This window comes from Gracilinanus agilis, chromosome 4, assembly GCF_016433145.1.
Source record: "Gracilinanus agilis isolate LMUSP501 chromosome 4, AgileGrace, whole genome shotgun sequence".
Taxonomy (NCBI): domain Eukaryota; kingdom Metazoa; phylum Chordata; class Mammalia; order Didelphimorphia; family Didelphidae; genus Gracilinanus; species Gracilinanus agilis.
This window is the reverse complement of record NC_058133.1, coordinates 389427475-389445268: the sequence shown is the minus strand read 5'-3', so window position 1 is coordinate 389445268 and position 17794 is coordinate 389427475. Positions and strand designations below refer to the sequence as shown.

General features: G+C 35.1%; 1 protein-coding gene across 1 annotated transcript in view; it reads left to right on the top strand.

The window, feature by feature from the left end:
• Positions 1 to 17794, top strand: part of MOXD1 (monooxygenase DBH like 1) — a 102739-nt gene that overhangs the window by 36216 nt on the left and 48729 nt on the right. The window lies entirely within an intron of this gene.

Genomic DNA, 17794 nt, shown 5'->3' with positions numbered 1-17794 from the left:
TAAAACTGAGAGATTGTTGACCTATAAAATACAGTAAGGATCCCAATATATCTAAAATACTGGCCAAATCTCTTAAAATGGAATTGTGCATTCACACTTGCATGAAAAAAAAAATCTACTTCAAAAGTATACAGTGGAAGAGTTGCCTGAAAAAGATCTGGGGATCTTAAAGTACTGCATTTTCAGTAGGAGTCAATAGTGTAAGATAGCATATAATAACCCTAATGCATAATTTGTTTTCATTTGGAGAGGCTTAATTTAGTCCCAATAGGCCCAATTCCTGACAGGAATATGGAAATGTAAGTCCATAGGGTCAAAAAACATCTGGAATGTCATGTTTTCTTCTGGGAATAAAAGAAAGCATAAGCTGGGGAATATCCAGATGAGAGCAAGCTAAATGATAGGAAGCCACAAAATTATATTAATTTGAGACTGATTTTGAGATTGAAAGAACTAGCGTTATTTAGCCTGGGGAAGAGAAGACTTAAGAAGAATATGATAGCAGAATTTAAGGATATGAAAGAGTGTCATGTGGAAGGAAGGGACTTTGCTCTTGATTCTTGAGGATAGAACTAAGGGCAGGGAGCTGAAGTTGAAAAGGGGAAAATTTAAGCTTACAGAGACATTTGGTAATGGCTAGTTATTTGAAAGTAACCCTGGAAGTAGTGGGTTCCTCATTACTTGAGGTCTTCAAGCAAAAACTGGATGATCACTTGTTTTTATAGGGGACTCTTTCTCAGTTAAACACTGAATTAGAAAGATACATTTTCTGCCTTCTTGACTTAAAGACCTGCTTTCTAAAGGATACTTTTCTAGCCCTTCCCTTTCAACTCTTTTGCTAGTCCCTTCCCTCTGAAATTAACTTCTGTCTACACAGCATTTATCTTGCCTATATACAATTATTTGCATGTTGCTCCCACCTATTTATTAGAATATGAGTTCCTTGAGGACAGAGACAACTTCCCTTTTTTAATATCACACAGTAAGAATTTAATAAATGCTTGTTGACTCTCTGATTAAGGTCCCTTCCAAACTGGAAATTATGTTTCTATGATTAGAAGAAACAATATTAATTATGTTTTTGAGGCTCCATTGAAAAAGTTTAGTTTTCAGAATTTTTAATTTTTTTCTCCAGTTAGAAAGTGAAATTATAAACTTTCCAATTACACTAAGAATTATTAATAACTATGCTTTTGGTCAGACTTTTGGTTACTTCCAAATTATCCCAGTTGTACACATAACTATTATCAATCCATTTTTCTACCTTCTTTCCTATTCTGGTCTAGTACTTGTAACCTCAAGAGAGCAATTTTAACCTAAAATTATTGCACTAACCTTGTTGATTTTTCTAAACCCAATCTCCCTCCATACCAATCCAAGAATACCAATATAAGGCTCCTCTCTAAAACAGTTTGCTGATAATACCCTTAATTAGACATACCAGATGGACCAATTTGTGCTCTTAGCTTATAGAGGAAAGTCAGGTACAAACAAAGGGTAACAAAATTATCAACAATTACTAAAGGACATGACAGTTAATTTGGGCATCAAATTTATGTATATAGAATAATCTTTTGGAGGCAGGTGGGAAGAAGTTCAAGAATCTCTTAGCTTTGCTCTAGACAAGACACTTTATAAAACAAAAACAATAGCACGTGTACATGTTTCTCTGTTCATGTTGATGCATTTCATTAAAATTGTCTTTTCTAACAAAATTGGTTAAATATGTATTCATTTTTTTGGGAAGAGATTCACTGTAACTTATTTTTTAAGTAGTAAGCTCTTTGTACATTTTTAAGATCATAAATCAGAAAAATTTTAGTTCACTTATAAATTTTGAGTACACATCCTTTTAATAAAGGAATTGCCGATTTGTGTCTCCCTAGTGTTTCTGCATGTCAGGTTATATTGGTAGATGTGAACATTAGATATTCATTGGTCAATTGATAGGAAATTCTGACCAGGCAAGAGTTAGAAAGAAGAGATAGTTTCTCTTTCACAAGATTCAGTCCAGGTCACTGCATTTCCATCTGTGAATTTTGTTTCTTATTCAGAAGAATGGCTAAAGCATTCTCTCTACTGGTGATAAAAAGTTCTGGGAAGTGAGATGGTTGCCAAATTATCATACAGATTTTACTGTTTGTATATATGTATACATATATATTTGTATGCACATTCGGGAAGTGCATAAATGTCTTCCTTAATTCATTGAGACTACATATAAAGCTGTATGTGTGGGCATATCAAGTCAGTTTTCAGTTATTCCCCTGTGAGAGCAGGGCCCTAAATATTTCATTGCTATCAATTAAATTACCAAGAATGAAATTTCAGGTTAATTAGTCATATATTAGATAATCAGATCCTGTTATGATAATCCTGCTGTTATGAGGGTCTGAAGCTGGGTGATACCTAAGTGAAACTTTTAAGTTGTAGTAGTGAAACACAAAGGGCCCCCCACATCAATAGTTGTTAAGATATGGTGAATCTTATGAACCCAACTTCAGATATAACAGTGTCCCAGAATAGCCAGCCAGATAAAGAATCTGTTGTTAGAATTATACAGCTACTTCTCTAACTGACTTTCTGGCCTATAGTGGATAACACTAAATTGACTGCGAATTATATTTTTATATAATTTATATATATATATATATATAAAATTTGCTATAACTGGTACAATTCTCCTTTTCCCTCAAATATCCCAAGGATGTAATCACTAAGCCCTAAGATTAGAGATGACACCAAATCTAAGGTAAGTTTGAAGATTTAATGCTAATAGGCTTAGGAAGGGGAGGAGGGCAATGACTGGGAAGGAGGGAAACAGGAAGTCCTTAAGTAACTAAGTCTAATGATGCTATGATGATATTTGGTTTGATGATGGTCCGGTTTGCTGGTTACCATTCTGGTTGGGCCAGACTGGCCTCAACCTAAATCAGGTTACTATGCTGTTAGATGTTGTTGTTTCTTCTTGGTGATTAACTCAGGATCAGATTATTCAAGATAAGGTTAACACAGGATCAGGAACAGTGAAATTGTTTCTTGCAGGTTGCTAGTAAATTAAGTTGACCTATGGCTTACCCTTACCAAAAGTCCACCCTCTCCAAATCCAATCTCCAAATTGAGATCCCTTCTCAGTTCAAATCCTTCCTTTTATACCTGAGCCTCAACTGCCTTGGCACCTGCCAGCTCCTGCCAGCTCAGTTCGTTCTATATTCTAATCAGGTAACTGTCTATCATCTTGATTTCCACATGGTTGTGCAATTTATCATTACAATCCTTAATAATTGAGTTATTAATAACTTAATAACAAGCACATACTTGATTACTATGCATGTTTATAATAAAATTGTTTTACTGGAAAATAGATTCTACCTGGAAATTTAGCATATGCAAAGGGTATTGAGTTCCATGGAATACTTTTGAAGTTATAGGATTTATTAAAAGTAAGGTAAATATAAATTATGTTTAGTTTGTACAGGGAAAGTAAATCCTTAGTTGGAAAAAATTATCTAAAAATCAATTAGCTGTCTAAATTTCTTATTATTCTGTTTTATAGCATTTGTTCAAAGTGGTTATGAATGAATATATTCTGGATATTTGAGGATTATATGAAAACCACTCTTTTAAAAAATTTAATCATTTATTTAGAATATTTTTTCATGGTTACATGATTCATGATTTTTCCCACCCCTCTTCCCTCCCCGCTCCCAGAGCTGACAAGCAATTCCACTGGGTTATACTTGTATCATGGTTCAAAACCTATTTCCATATTATTCTTATTTGCAATAGAGTGATCTTTTAATGCCAATACCCCAATCATAATCCCAACAAACCATGTGATCAATCATATGATCTTCTTCTGAATTCCAACTCCCAAGGTTCTTTCTCTGGATGTGGATAGCATTCTTTCTCATAAGTTCCTCTGAATTGTCCCAGATCATTTCACAAGTAGAACAGTCTGTTAAATTTGATCGTGCACAATGTTTCAGTTTCTGTGTACAATGTTCTCCTGGTTCTACTCATTTCACTCTGCATCAATTACTGGAGGTCTTTCCAGTTCATATGGAATTCCTCCAGTTCATCAATCTTTTCAGCACAATAGTATTCCATAACCATCACATACCACAATTTGTTCAGCCATTCCCCAAATGATGGACACTCCCTCATTTTCCAATTTTTTGCCACCACAAAAAGCTCGGCTATAAATATTTTTGTACAAATATTTTTTTATTATCTCTGGGGTACAAATCCAGCAGTGATATGGCTGGATCAATGGACAGACATCATGAAAACCAGTTTTCAGAAAATCCAAAAAAAGAAATTTTGCAGAAATACTATACACAGATATTAGAGAACAGACTGAGAATGCTAGAGAATATCAATAAAAAACTCCAAATTTAAGTAACCAAGCAAATGAATAAAACTTTATAATTACAATAAAAATACAGATACTTTCCATTTGAAAAATAATTTCATATCCTAAGACAAAGAATAAAAACATTTTAGAATTATCACTAATTTGTAAAAAATCCAAGAAAAAAATTAAAGAAAAGAATTCAGTGAAAATCTTGAAATAACATTCTGTAAGAGGGATTTTAATCATTATTGACAAAGCGTGTATATTCTACAAAAAGAATTGAATTTGAGCCACTCCTTACAAAGCTGATATGCACATTATTTAAAAATCACTAAAGAGAATAAAAGCTGTTTCAGACAGAAAGAAAAAAAACTAAGCAAAAAAATTCCATAAAAAGTAGCTAAGGTTATGAATTTCCACTTAAAAAATAAATCCTTAAAATCCTTTAAGAAAAACCTTTCACATTGCTAGGGAAGCACTGAGAGAAGATCTATGTATATATATAAAATCAAAAGCAGAGAATTTAAGGATATAAAGTGTGGAGGGGTGGTGGAAGGAAAAATCAATTACTATTTCAAAGATGAAAAACTATATTCTCTCATAAGTAAATTATTATTTTTGATGCAAGGAAGGAAACAAACATTTATTAAGTGCCTTTTTTATGTGTCAGGTACTACACCAAGTGCTTTACAAATATTATCTCATTTGATCCTCACAACAATTGGGTCAAGCAGGTGCTATTATTGTCCCCAGCATATATGGGATACTCAGGGAGGATTTGCACCTCTGGTGTGAGGGCTTGTTGAGCCCATTTCAGGGTTTCTCATCCACCTTTGGTATCTGCCTTTTACCTAACTTTAACCTGTGGCTCCAAGAAGCTGTAGCTTGCCTGGGGGCTGTACTCTAATAAAAATGGCTCGGCTACAGGATAAACCAAACTGAGGGTAAACATGAGGTCTCAGATCAGGGAGGTGTCTATCCCAAGCATGAAGACTACCCTCAGAAAAATGTGTAGATGAGAACAATTTGTTCCAGTGACCATGAAGGTAGCTGAAATAGATACTATGGAGTGCCTAGAGCTTGGTCAGATATTGAAGAAACTGAGGTCATCCACTGTGTCCCTGAACATCACCAGTTATCCTGACTTTTGTCTTGTCGCTGAATTTTGATAATTATGGAAAAGAGAGTGATGACATTGTGCAATTGTGCCTCATTTAAATCCAGTTTGTGCACAAGTCAAGATATTCTGTGTTGTCATTGGTCTCCTCTGAAACAAAGGATGAACAACATTATTATCACTATTTTGCACTTGGGGCAACTGAAGCAAACAGAAGTGAAGTGACTTACCAAGGGTCACACACAGTACATTTCTGAGACCAGAATTGCATTCTAGTCTTCCTCACCCCACACATAGTGTTCTAGTGAGCTTCTAGGTGGTAGAATAGTACATAGTAGTTCCTTTTAGGTAAGGAGAAGAGAGTAGTGAGACTGGAGCATTCATAAGAAGACTGGTAAGGACTTGAAAAGATATATGGATGAGAATTTTTCGATTTCTCTCTCCTTTTGAAATCGTGAGAGAGTAGAGAAATACTATCAGGTAGCAGGTCATAGAATAGGGAGTGGGGTATGCAGATTTGTCAGTGGAGGGGGAAAGCTTTGGAAACATGAAACTATTCTACCGAGTTGTGCTTTGGGAGAAAGGAGGTGTAGTGGTAGGATCCTGAAAAGGACATCATTTGGAGAGTGGGAAGGAGTGAACATGAAAACAATTTCTTCAAGTAGATTATGTGTCTCAGGATCCTTGCCCACCAGTATGGAGAGACTACTTTGATGCAAAGCTTCAAAATAAATGGAAAGAGATGCAAATATTTTGGTATCCTGAGCACAGGTGATGGAAGAGAAGGAAAGGAACAGGACTGGAATCTGAAAAATCAGATAACAGAGCTACCCCATTCATTAGTTATTATTCCTAGGTATGTGAATCTTCAGAAAAAGAAACTTTTTTTTAAAGGAGAGAGATGAAAAGGTAGGGAGAGGAAAGCATACTAAGCATAATAGGTGGCCCGTTTAGAGGAAACAGTAAACCTTTTGCCCCTCTGAAGTTCTAAGTGACATGAAGATAAGAGAAGGATCATGGAAGAATGTAATTGAAAATCTCATGAATGGGACATAAATGCATATATATCCAGGGTATCCTAAAGGGAGGAGGAATAAGTGGATAGATATGTAATAATGTTTCTTATAAAGTGAAATTACAAATTAATGTAATTGAAATTAAGGAAATGGGGGTCGGGTAAAGAAACTGGGATGATTCAGTACATCACTCTTGTTTGAACTTGGAAAGGAAAGAACTCAAAATAAGAACAACAAAGAGAATAGCAATAAAAGTCAACCCAAGGAAATTGGGGTTAGGCAGGGTTATGGAGTATAGTGTAAGAAAAACAAACCACAGAGACTTTGTGCAAACTTAAAAGAGCGGAAAACCAATATAAAAAAGTTAAATGGAAGAAAACACAAACATAACAATTATAACTATAACTGTGAATGGATTCAACTCCCCAATGGGGAAAAACAATATAGAAGAATGAATAAAACCCCCAACAATTTTTGCATGCATGAAAATAGGCACATTATAAGAAAATAAAATTTATTATGTTTCAGGTAACTTCAAAAAAGCAAGAATGTTAAATAAGACAGCAATAAAAATTTATTTGTTACATCAAAATATCCAGTTAAGTTCTTTCTTCCCAATAGAGAAAGCATCATTTGACAAAAAAGATATATATAAATATAAAAATGTCTTACTTATTTCTGTTTATCAATTCTTTCTCTGGAGATGGAAATATAAAACTCATTCTCCAAATAATTCTGCAAAATGACAATTTTGAAAGGAATATAGGTTATGTTAAAAGCACCCTAACAATATATATACATATATATATTACAATATATACCTATACACTCACTTATATACATAAATACACACACACATATACAAAGCAAATGCATAACATGTGAGTTCTAAAAAGATAAATTTAGGAAGATATTGTGTAAATTCGATAAAAATATTAAAAATAAAAACAATGATGATTAGATCATTAAGAAATAGATCTAAAAGACCTATGGTGACTTCTTAATTAGAATATTTTTAAATATGTGTTTTTTGGCATTCCTTATAATCTTAGAAAACTGAACATGTGCTATATCATAAAGAAATCACAAGCAAAAATAAAACCTCCAAGAAAAATTATAGACTATAATGCAAAAAAAATATGAATGAAAGAAATACTAAAAAAAGATCAGTTTTTAATGAATGTAAAGTAAAATATCCTGAATTATGAATAGGTTAAAAAAAGTCATAGATACAAAGAATTCTATTAATGGTAGTGTCAGCAATAAGAAAATATGGGGGCAGCTAGTTGTTTCAGTGGATAGGGAGCCAGGCCTAGAATCAGAAAGTCCCAGGTTCAAATTTGATCTCAGACACTTAATAGTTATGCAACCCTGGGCAAGTAACTTAACCCCCACTGTCCTATTCCTACCACTCTTCTGCTTTAGAATCAATACATATTAATTCTAAGAGGGAAAATAAAGGCTTAAAAATCAGAATTTTTATATGCTACTAAAATAGTTATTAAAGAAAAATTCATATCTCTGAAAATTTGTTAACAAAATAAAAAGGATAAAAGAATTAAACCTACAATTAAAGATTACCTAGAAAATAAATTAACCCGGAAACAAAACAAAACTAAATGATCATATTCAATTTTCAACAAACAATAGTAGAAAATCAGAGAAGAAATTGATAACCTTGGGGGGGAAAACAAATTCCTATAAACCAATAAACACAGCTAAGAACTGTTTTTTTTTTTTTATAAAGACTAATTTCTAGGGTAAGGCTCCACAGGCACCAGCTGGAGAATCTGCAGGGCAGCAAGTAACTCATTCCAATAATTGGTGGAAGGGGGTTGTTTTTCTTATGAGAAAAATTTGTCATTTCCTTGATCCTGTGAGGGGAGAGTGGATCAACATTTCTGTGCTCAGAGTTCAAGAGCATAAACTTTAATTGTTTCTAAAGTCAAAGTTAGAAATCCAAAAGGAAACAGATTTAGAGAAATAGGCAAGGAGATATTGTCTAAATCCAGGAACAATAGGTCCCAAGGCAAGGAGATCCATATAGAGCTAAGTCAGGAAAACATTATTCTGTTGAGGATAGGCACAGATTCATTGTGTCGGAAATCTATCTCAACAAATTATTTCTTAGCCTCATGTACAGTTTGTACAGCTGCTTGCTGCACTCTGTCTTCTCTTTAGCTGATGTGAGTCCTGAAATAAAGGACCCATAATCTTTAAGATATTACATTTCCCAAGCCAAATATTCATATTTTAACTTAGAGACTATAATAGAGAGCCATTGAAGATTTTTGAGTAGAAGGTTGACATGGAAAGATCTGTTTTAGGAATCTCAATTTTGCAGTTGTGTGGAGTTTGGAGATGGAAAAGGAAGAAATTAAGGAGGCTGATTAAAAAACTATTGCCCTAGTGCTGGTCCCTTAGATTGTAATCTCATTGAAGGCAGGGAATATCATTTGCCTCTTTTTGTATCCTCTGAGTTTAGCAAAATGGGGGCATATTATAGGTGCTCAATAAATGCTTATTGATGAAGGCCAAGTCAGTGAAGATAAATAGATGGACTAAAGAGGTGCTGTGATGGTTAAATTGATGAGACTTGACAACTAATTGTTTTGATGGAAAGGAAAAAGTAAAAAACAATGACTACATAGTTGGGAACCTAAATGATTGGAAAGAAAGTCATTACATTAGTGAAAATGGAGAAGTTTGGCAGAGGAATGAGAGAAATGAAAAGGAAATAAAAAATAGTATGAACTAAAAAATGCAACAATTATTTGTTTATTTTTAAAAAAGATATCTCTGGTCTTAGAATTGATATTGACTATTTGTTGCTAAGGCAGAAAAAGTGTTAAAGCCCAGCAATTGAGGTTAAATGACTTGCTCTGGGTCACATAGCTAGGAAATATTTGAGGCCAGATTGGCAAACAGGACCTTCATCTCCAGGCTTGGCTTTCTATCCACTGAACCACTTAGCTGCCCTAACAATTATTTATTAAGTGATTACTATTCTACTAGGGTCTGTCCTTGACATGGGGAATATAAGTACAAAAATGAAATATTGTAATGCAATTCCTCAAAGAAGTTTACATTCAATAGAAATTGGGTGGTCTGGAGGTAGGGGACACAAGTAAATAAATAAGTATATACAACATACATCATAAAGTGATTAAACACCAATAAATACAAAGTAGTTAAATACAAGGTGGTTTGGGAGGAAGGGTAGTGGCAGCTGGAGGAATCAGGAAAAGAGTTATGAAATGGTGTTTGAACTTCATTTTCTTTTCTTTCTTTCTTTTTTTTTAAACCCTTATCTTCCATCTTGGAGTCAATGCTATATATTGGCTCCAAGGCAGAAGAGTGGTAAGGGCTAGGCAATGGGGGTTAAGTGACTTGCCCAGGGTCACACAGCTAGGAAGTGTCTGAGGCCAGATTTGAACCCAGGACCTCCCATCACTAGGTCTGGCTCTCAATCCATTGAGCTACCCAGCTGCCCCCTTGAACTGCATTTTCAAGGAAGAAAGGAAATTAGTGAAATGAAGGTGAGAAGGGAGTACATTCCAAGAATGTGAGACTGCCAATGGAAAGTCACAGAGAAGAAGAAAATGTTGTGTTTGATGACAAAGATTTCAATTCAGTTTGACTGAATTGAAGGATGTGTTTAGGGAAGAAATGAGACTATAAATTGGAGTCAATTCATGTGAGGCTTTAAAAGGAAACAGAAAAATGTATATTTTTTCCTAGAGTCAAGAGAAAGTCACAGGAATTGACTGAGTCAGAGAGCTGCATGGTCTGATCTGCATTTAAGAAAAATTAATTTGGTAGAATAGTATAGGATACATTGCAATAGAGATACTGGAGGCAAGGAGACCTATTAGGAGGCTCTTGAAATAACTAGATGAGAGGAAAGCAAGGCTTGAGCTAGATGAGAGGAAAGGTCCTAGCTTTGGGAGGGGAAGGAGTAGAAGGTGAAACTAGCTGTGAGGAAAAGAAGGGTTAGGTTTGGTAGCTGATTGAATAGATAGTTGAATTTGAGAAAAGGGGTGCTAATAAGAAAAGGAAGGGAGTAAGAAGAAAAGAGGGAAATTATTCCTAATTGCAGATTCCACCCACCACCACCCAACTTTCACTTTAAATGTTAATTTATTGAGTTGGAAGTTGTTTTAGGAGAGTTATGTTCCACTCAAGTTTCAACAAGCAAGGGTTACATCTTACATAGGCTGGACTAGGAGAAATAATTGGAAAGGAAGTTGAACAGAAGAATTGTAATTGCCTTCCTACTTCCCCTGTTGTTGTTATCTAAGGGCAAATCAGGGAGGATACTTTTTCTTTCATCCAAAATTTGGAAACTCAATAAAATGCACATAATCGTTGTTTTTAAGGAAGCAACTTTTAAACTCAATTAAGTTTAAGAAGTTCTTTGTTATGCAAGAAAGTCACAGCATCTTCAAGCATAAATCTCTCTGATTTCATATAAAAATCATTTCAGAAAAGCTCATGACATAGATGCAAATATGCACATTTCAAAACTGTTTGTTTATGAAAGTATGGGGGAGGAATTGAACAAAACATGCTTGTTTCAGTAAGTGTTATTGTTTAAATAACTGATGACTTGAAATACACACAAGGACATGGATTCCTAACTTTGGTGATGTCCCATGGTTTTCAAGAGAAGTTCTTTTTGAAGTAATGACCATGCACACAGCAGGTGCCCAGGCACTGAACAGCAGGCAGGCACTTTCCATGTTTTGACAAGGGTGCCCTTCATTCAGTAGCGGAGACAGAAGAAACATTTCCCATAACCCTTTCTACAGTATGCATTCTGAAAATATTTATTGGTTCTAAGTTTGGAGGAATTCTCCTGCTCTTTGATGTCTCAAGTTTCTCCCAGAGTTTAGAGATTTGGTTCTGAATACCTTAGATCATTCTGTGTGGTTCAAGTTGAAGAGACAACATAGCATTGTTTCAGGTTAAATGCCATTATGTTAGATTTTATGAACAATATTAAGCTCATTAAATGATTGAATGGCTGTTTTGTGAATGTTGTGAGGGTATCATAGTCTATAATGAAATTAGGTAGTCAATTATTCTAGCCATGTTGCTTTGGAGAGTGGGAGACCCAGTTTTTTTTTTTCCCTTATGCAATAGCATATTGGATGGTTGGCATTTATATCTGGAAAAGCATTGAACTGGTTGGTCAGTAAATATTTATTAAGCTCCTACTATGTGTCAGGCCTGGGGATAGAGAAAAAGGAATCAAAAAGTGTGCATATCATTGGACAAATCTTTTTACTTATGTGGTCTCTTCCAAGAAAGGATCAGGTTGTGCTAGATGAAAAGTTATCAATGTCCCTTGATTTCATGATATATGATACAACTGACTACCAACCTCTTCCCAGGATTTGATGTGTATTATATTTCTTGTTTCCTTTTTTTTTTTTAACTCTCTATCACCTGCCCCTTCTCTTGTGGTCTTCTGTTGGTTATCCAGTTATCACATTAGTATTTAGAATTGAGTAAGTATCCTGAGAAGTGGATAAGACAGCGAGGATGCCTACTCCATAACATCTCTTATCTCCGTACCTTTGAACTGTCTGTTCTGTGCCTGGAAGATACTCTCATCGCTTCTCCCTCTTGGAAGCCCTTGTTTCTTTCAAAGTTCAGGTCAAACACAATTTTCTACATGAAACTTTCTCAAGTCTTTCCAGCAGCTAGTGCCCTTCCTGCCTGAAATTACCTGTATTTATTTTGTATGTGCCTACTTATGCACATATTATCTTTTCCCATAACTCCATGAGGGCAAGAACTGTTTCATTTTCATCTTTGTAAGACCTACTATCTGATGTGGTGAATAGAGATTACTTAATAAATGCCATTGGTTGATTAGTTGATATTAAAGAACATTGAAGAAGTAAAAAAAAAAATTAAGTTCTGCAAGAGTGATCTTATCAGCTGCCTTACGGGAAGGATAGGAAGTGAAAGAAGACATATGGGAAAGATGTGGGCAAAAGATTTTCACCTGAAAAAAAGGATGGATGAAGAGAATAACTTATCTTTGTTGGTTAACTATATACCTTCTTTCTTCTCGTTCCTTTCTCATCACTTTGCAGCCTCAGATTCTTGCTTCTCAATATTTTTTTAACCTTGAGCTCACTGGGATGTTTTTGTTGTACTATCCAACAATGTATTTTATTTTACTATACTATACTGAAACCTTGTTGGAAATATACTGATGATCTCTAGCACTAATTTCTTCTTTGCCTTTCCTGTCTTCCTGCAGATTCCAGTGGCAGACAAGATGGTGGGGATGATAATGATGATCAAATGAGATAATAAGTGTAAAACAAATATTAAATTGCCATAGACATATTGAACATTATTAGTTACTATTATTGAATATCCATAATTAACATTCATTAATTCCTCTTTTTCACTCTACATTGAAACCATCTCATAATAACTTATACATTTCTTATCATAAAGTTCTGACTCTTTGTCCTGTAGAGTGACAAAAACTTAAAAGTATGCAAACCCTTCCAAAAAGAATGATCTCACACTTCTTTAGAAGATTATCCTCTATCAGAATTATTTTTAAAATTTCTGTTTTGTCTTTTCTCTAGGCTATGTTTGTCAGATTGAAGTTTTTCTCTGTTTCTGTTACTAATAGGTAGCCAACATCTCAGTTAGACAAGACTTCCTTTAGTCCCTAATCGTCCTGAAGGCATACATAAAGATTGGGGTAGGAGCCAAGACCTAAAATTTTGTCTTTCCCTCCTCCCATTAAGTGACTAACTTAACAGTTCTTTCTTCCTTTCCTCTCTCTCTGTTCTTTCCCTTCCCCTTTTCTTCCCTTATCTTCTTCTTTCCCTTCTTTCCTTCCTTCTTCCCTTTCTCCTTTTTTCTCCCTCCTTTCCTCTCTTCCCTTTCCTCCTTTCCCCATCATGTAGATATGTCAAAGTAAAATGGGATATTCCTTTCCACTATCAGAATACCAATTAACTTTCAGTTGCATACTTTTTTCTTTTCATTTTCTTGTCGCGGAAATTTACCCACCACCTCAATTTAAACAATTTAGATAAATAAAGTCAAAAGCCAAATTTCTCCAAGTCAAGGTAGAATTTTAGAGTTTATTGGAAGAGGGCCAAGTCCTCCATATAAACCCTGATGCTGCATGCCAATTACAGAGTTAGAAACCAGCAGACGACAAAGGCTGGGCAGCAGAGACCTGGGTTTTATACCAAGACAATGACAAAGTGAATATTTCCAAACAAGGATGATGATTTTATCATAAGACGCAGCATCAGGTTGACTCTTTTGGAAACTGTTACCCAACTACAAAGCTGATTGGCTAGTTTATTAAAGGAAAACCCATATTAGTCTCAAGGTCACATCACAAGACAATACCCTTATTAAGAAATATGATGACCATTATTTCAGGGCTCATCTGATCTGTTGGGCAGATGGTTATTTCCAAATAGGAAAGGGTGAGCATTCTTGCACCATATCAGGACATGATGCAGCATTACAGGACCTCAAACTCATATGGTCAACATCTTATGATAGAAGGGAAATATGACTTAGGGAGGGGTTGGAAACTCCCTTAGAAGCAGTTTTATGCTTCAGTTAAAGATCCTTATAAAAATCATGAATTCTACTAATTGTAATTAAGATTATAATGGAATTATGCTAATCACTTTAGAATAACAATATTGATTAAGATTAAATTTATCACTAGACTTTAGAATTACAATACTGATTAAGTTTAAACTTATCACTATCCCTTAAATCCAATCAAATATAAGGGGTAGGGGTCTTTCTTCCCAGACATTCTTTTAAAGGATTTTGAAAAATTCATCCCATTTAACCAACTTTTGTAGTAATGTTTTAGCCAGCAGTCAGTTTTAGTCGGTTTTTAGTCAGTTTTTAGTCAGTTTTAACAAAGAAGACTTGGGATCAAAGTTTGCCTCTACTTTGTGATTGTAGGAAAGTCACAACTTTTCAAAGCTTCAATATCCTCATCATTAAAAAGCTGACAATATTCATAAGGCCTACTTTCAAAAGTTCTTGCGAGGAGCAAATGAGTTAATGCTATATAACCTGTCTGGAATTATGATATCTTTCTTCTCATCTTATTTAATGGAATTAAGAAAAAATGGCCTTGGAACAAGTTGATAGTTTATTATTATGATTCTCTAGTTAATGATCTTTGAGCTATTTCTTTTTTTAATTTTAAAAAAATTTAGAATAGAAGATTAGAATTTCTATAATATTAGAATATTAAAATATATTTTATGGATGTAATAGAATCTATTTCTAGAAGAATAATAGAATCTATTTTTAGAAGATTAGAATTTCTATAATATTAGAATATTAGAATTTCTATAATATTAGAATATTAGAATCTATTTTATGGTTACATGATTCATAATCCCCCATACCGCTCTTTCTTCCCCCCCTCCTGAATCTGAAAAGCAGTTCCACTGGGTTATACATGTATCATTGTTCAAAACCTATTTCCATGTTATTCATATCTGTAGTAGTGCAATCCTTTAACATCAGAACCCCAATCATATCTCTATCACATTACATGATCAATCATATATTTTTCTAATGTATTTCCATTTCCATAGTTCTTTTTCTGGATGTAGATAGTGTTTTTTCTCACAAGTTCCTCTGGATTGTCCTGAGTCATTGCATTTGTTAAAATAAAGATAGACAAAGGCAAATTTGCAAAAGACTTTGGTGAAAAAGCATGCAAGAACCTTGTGGAAGAGACTGTTTGTAAAGGCAGTAAACCACATGCCTTGAACCATTTTGGGGTCTCATTCCAGAATGAGAGGGAAGGATAAGGAGGAGGACAGAGAGTCCCAGGGGGCATTTTGATTATTTGTGTTGGGACACTGTGAGTGGGGGGAAAAAGGAACTTTCGGTGGCCATTTGGTTCAATTATAGGGGATTTTGGTTGAGCTCCAGATATACCTGAGAAGATCCAGGAATCTAGAGGCCCTTTACCTGATCCCTACCCTCATTCTGATCTCATTTTACTGCTGAGACCCCAAGCCTGGAGATTTTATGTGAGTGAGAGAAGTTGCCTGGACAGAATCTGTCTGCCATACTCCAAGCCAGACCACTCTGGGCTTAAGCCTGTTGGTTTCTACCTAAACCCTTATAATCCAAACTTTTTTTTCAATTTGGGGATCAGCTAGTAAGATGTTAGTTATCTAGAAGGGTTCAGGCAGATAGAGAGAGTAAATAGAGTAGTCCAATGGTGTTGGGACTAAGTAGGTCCTTGAGGACCAGTATCTGAGTGGGAGAAGCTGGAACCTGGTAGCTTAGGAAACTCCTTTTACCCTGGTCTTCTACCCATCCTGCTATTTATAAAGTAAACATTGTTTATTTGAATAATATTAAACTGCAGTCAGATTTTGTGTTAAACTTACAGAGGACTGGTGTGGCTGACCCCTGGGCCTACAAACTAGGCCAGAACCACTGTTTTGGTCATCACTGATCCAAAGCTAAATCTACACTAATGGGCCTTTATTTAGTGGGTAAAATCTCCCATTTCTTTCACATTGTTACTAGTAGAAAAGTCTATTACATTAGATTGTGCCACAATATTTCAGTTTCTGTGTATAATGTTCTCATGATTCTGCTCCTTTCACTCTTTATAAATTCCTGGAGGTCTGTAAGGGATAAAAATTAAAGGGGGACTAAATATATAAAAATTTGGTCATTGAAATTATTACTCAAGTCAGAATGACTTTATAGTATTTTGTTTATGAAATAGAGGGAAAGAGCGAAAGTAGAGAAATGAGAGAAAATAGATAATTACTCCAACCTGGTCTGAACCAGGCAGGGCTTTGGAGGCCCCAGCAAAGAGGGTCCAGAGATAAATTAAACAAGGGTTTTAGCCACAAGGCCTCCTCCAAGAGGAGGGGCCTCTGAAGGATAATACCTCCAGAAAAGTCAGGAAAGGGAGTCAGCCTTTTTCACTCACCCATGTTTTGTCCTAAAGGAAAATCAAAGAGTACTCCAAGGTCTCAAGCTGGAGCTCCTTCAAGGTCAAGTTCCAAGGTGAAAGAGGTGGTCACAGGAAGTTCTTGCCACTTTTAAAGGCCTTCCTTTCGTCACTTCCTGTGCCTTCCTTCCACTTTACGTGAACCAATTACAGCTATAGCTTTGCTTAGGACTGTCCAATAGGCAGTCAGTTGATTCTGATTCCTCACCCACTTTTGCACACATGAGTCACATACCTCCCCATACTTAAAGATAAGTTGGGAATATATATACTTCTGTTGATTAAATCTAAAAATGGGCAGGGGAGAGTTAATCCCATCTTCATAGGTCATTCCAATTCAAATGGAATTCCTCCAGTTCATTATTCCTTTTAGCACAATAGTATTCCATCACCAACAGATACCACAATTTGTCCAGCCATTCCCCAATCAATGGACAGCCCCTCATTTTCCATTTTTTACTACCGCAAAGAGTGCTGCTATAAATATTTTTATACAAGATTTTTCTTTATTATCTCTTTGGGGTATGAACTCAGCAGTGGTATGGTTGGGTCAAAGGGTAGGCATTCTTTTAAAGCCCATTGGGCATAATTCCAAATTGCCCTTCCGAATGGTTGGACCAATTCACAACTCCACCACCGGTGTATTAGTGTCCCAATTTTGCCACATCCCTTCCAATGATTATAACTTTCCTTTGCTGCCATATTGGTCAGTCTGCTAGGTGTAAGGTGGTACCTCAGAGTTGTGTGAATTTGCATCTCTCTAATCAGGAAGGATTTAGAACACTTTTTTGTGTGCTTTTTGATAGCTTTGATTTCATTGTATAAAAACTGCCTATTCATGTCTCTGAACCATTTGTGGATTGGGTAATGGCCTGATTTTTTTTTTTTTTTTGCAAATTTGACTTTGTTCGTTATATATTTGGGAAATTAAACCTTTGTCAAAGAGTTTTGTTATAGAAATGTTCTCCCAGTTGCTTTCCTTCTAATTTTGCTTGCATTGGTTTTGTACAAAATTGTTTGTACAAAAACTTTTTAAATTGATATAATTAAAGTCATTCATTTTACATTTTCCATTATTAACTATCTCTTCCTTGGTCATAAATTCCTTCCTTTCCCAGAGATCTGACAGGTATACTAATCTATGTTGTAAGGATAAAATTATGGTTGGACTAAATTATTTAAGAGTAGGGTTGACGGGAGTTGATTATTCAATTCCAAATGAAAGACTCAAGTCAGAATGACTTTTATGGTGGTTTATTTGCAAAAAAGGAAGAGTGAAAGCAAGGAAA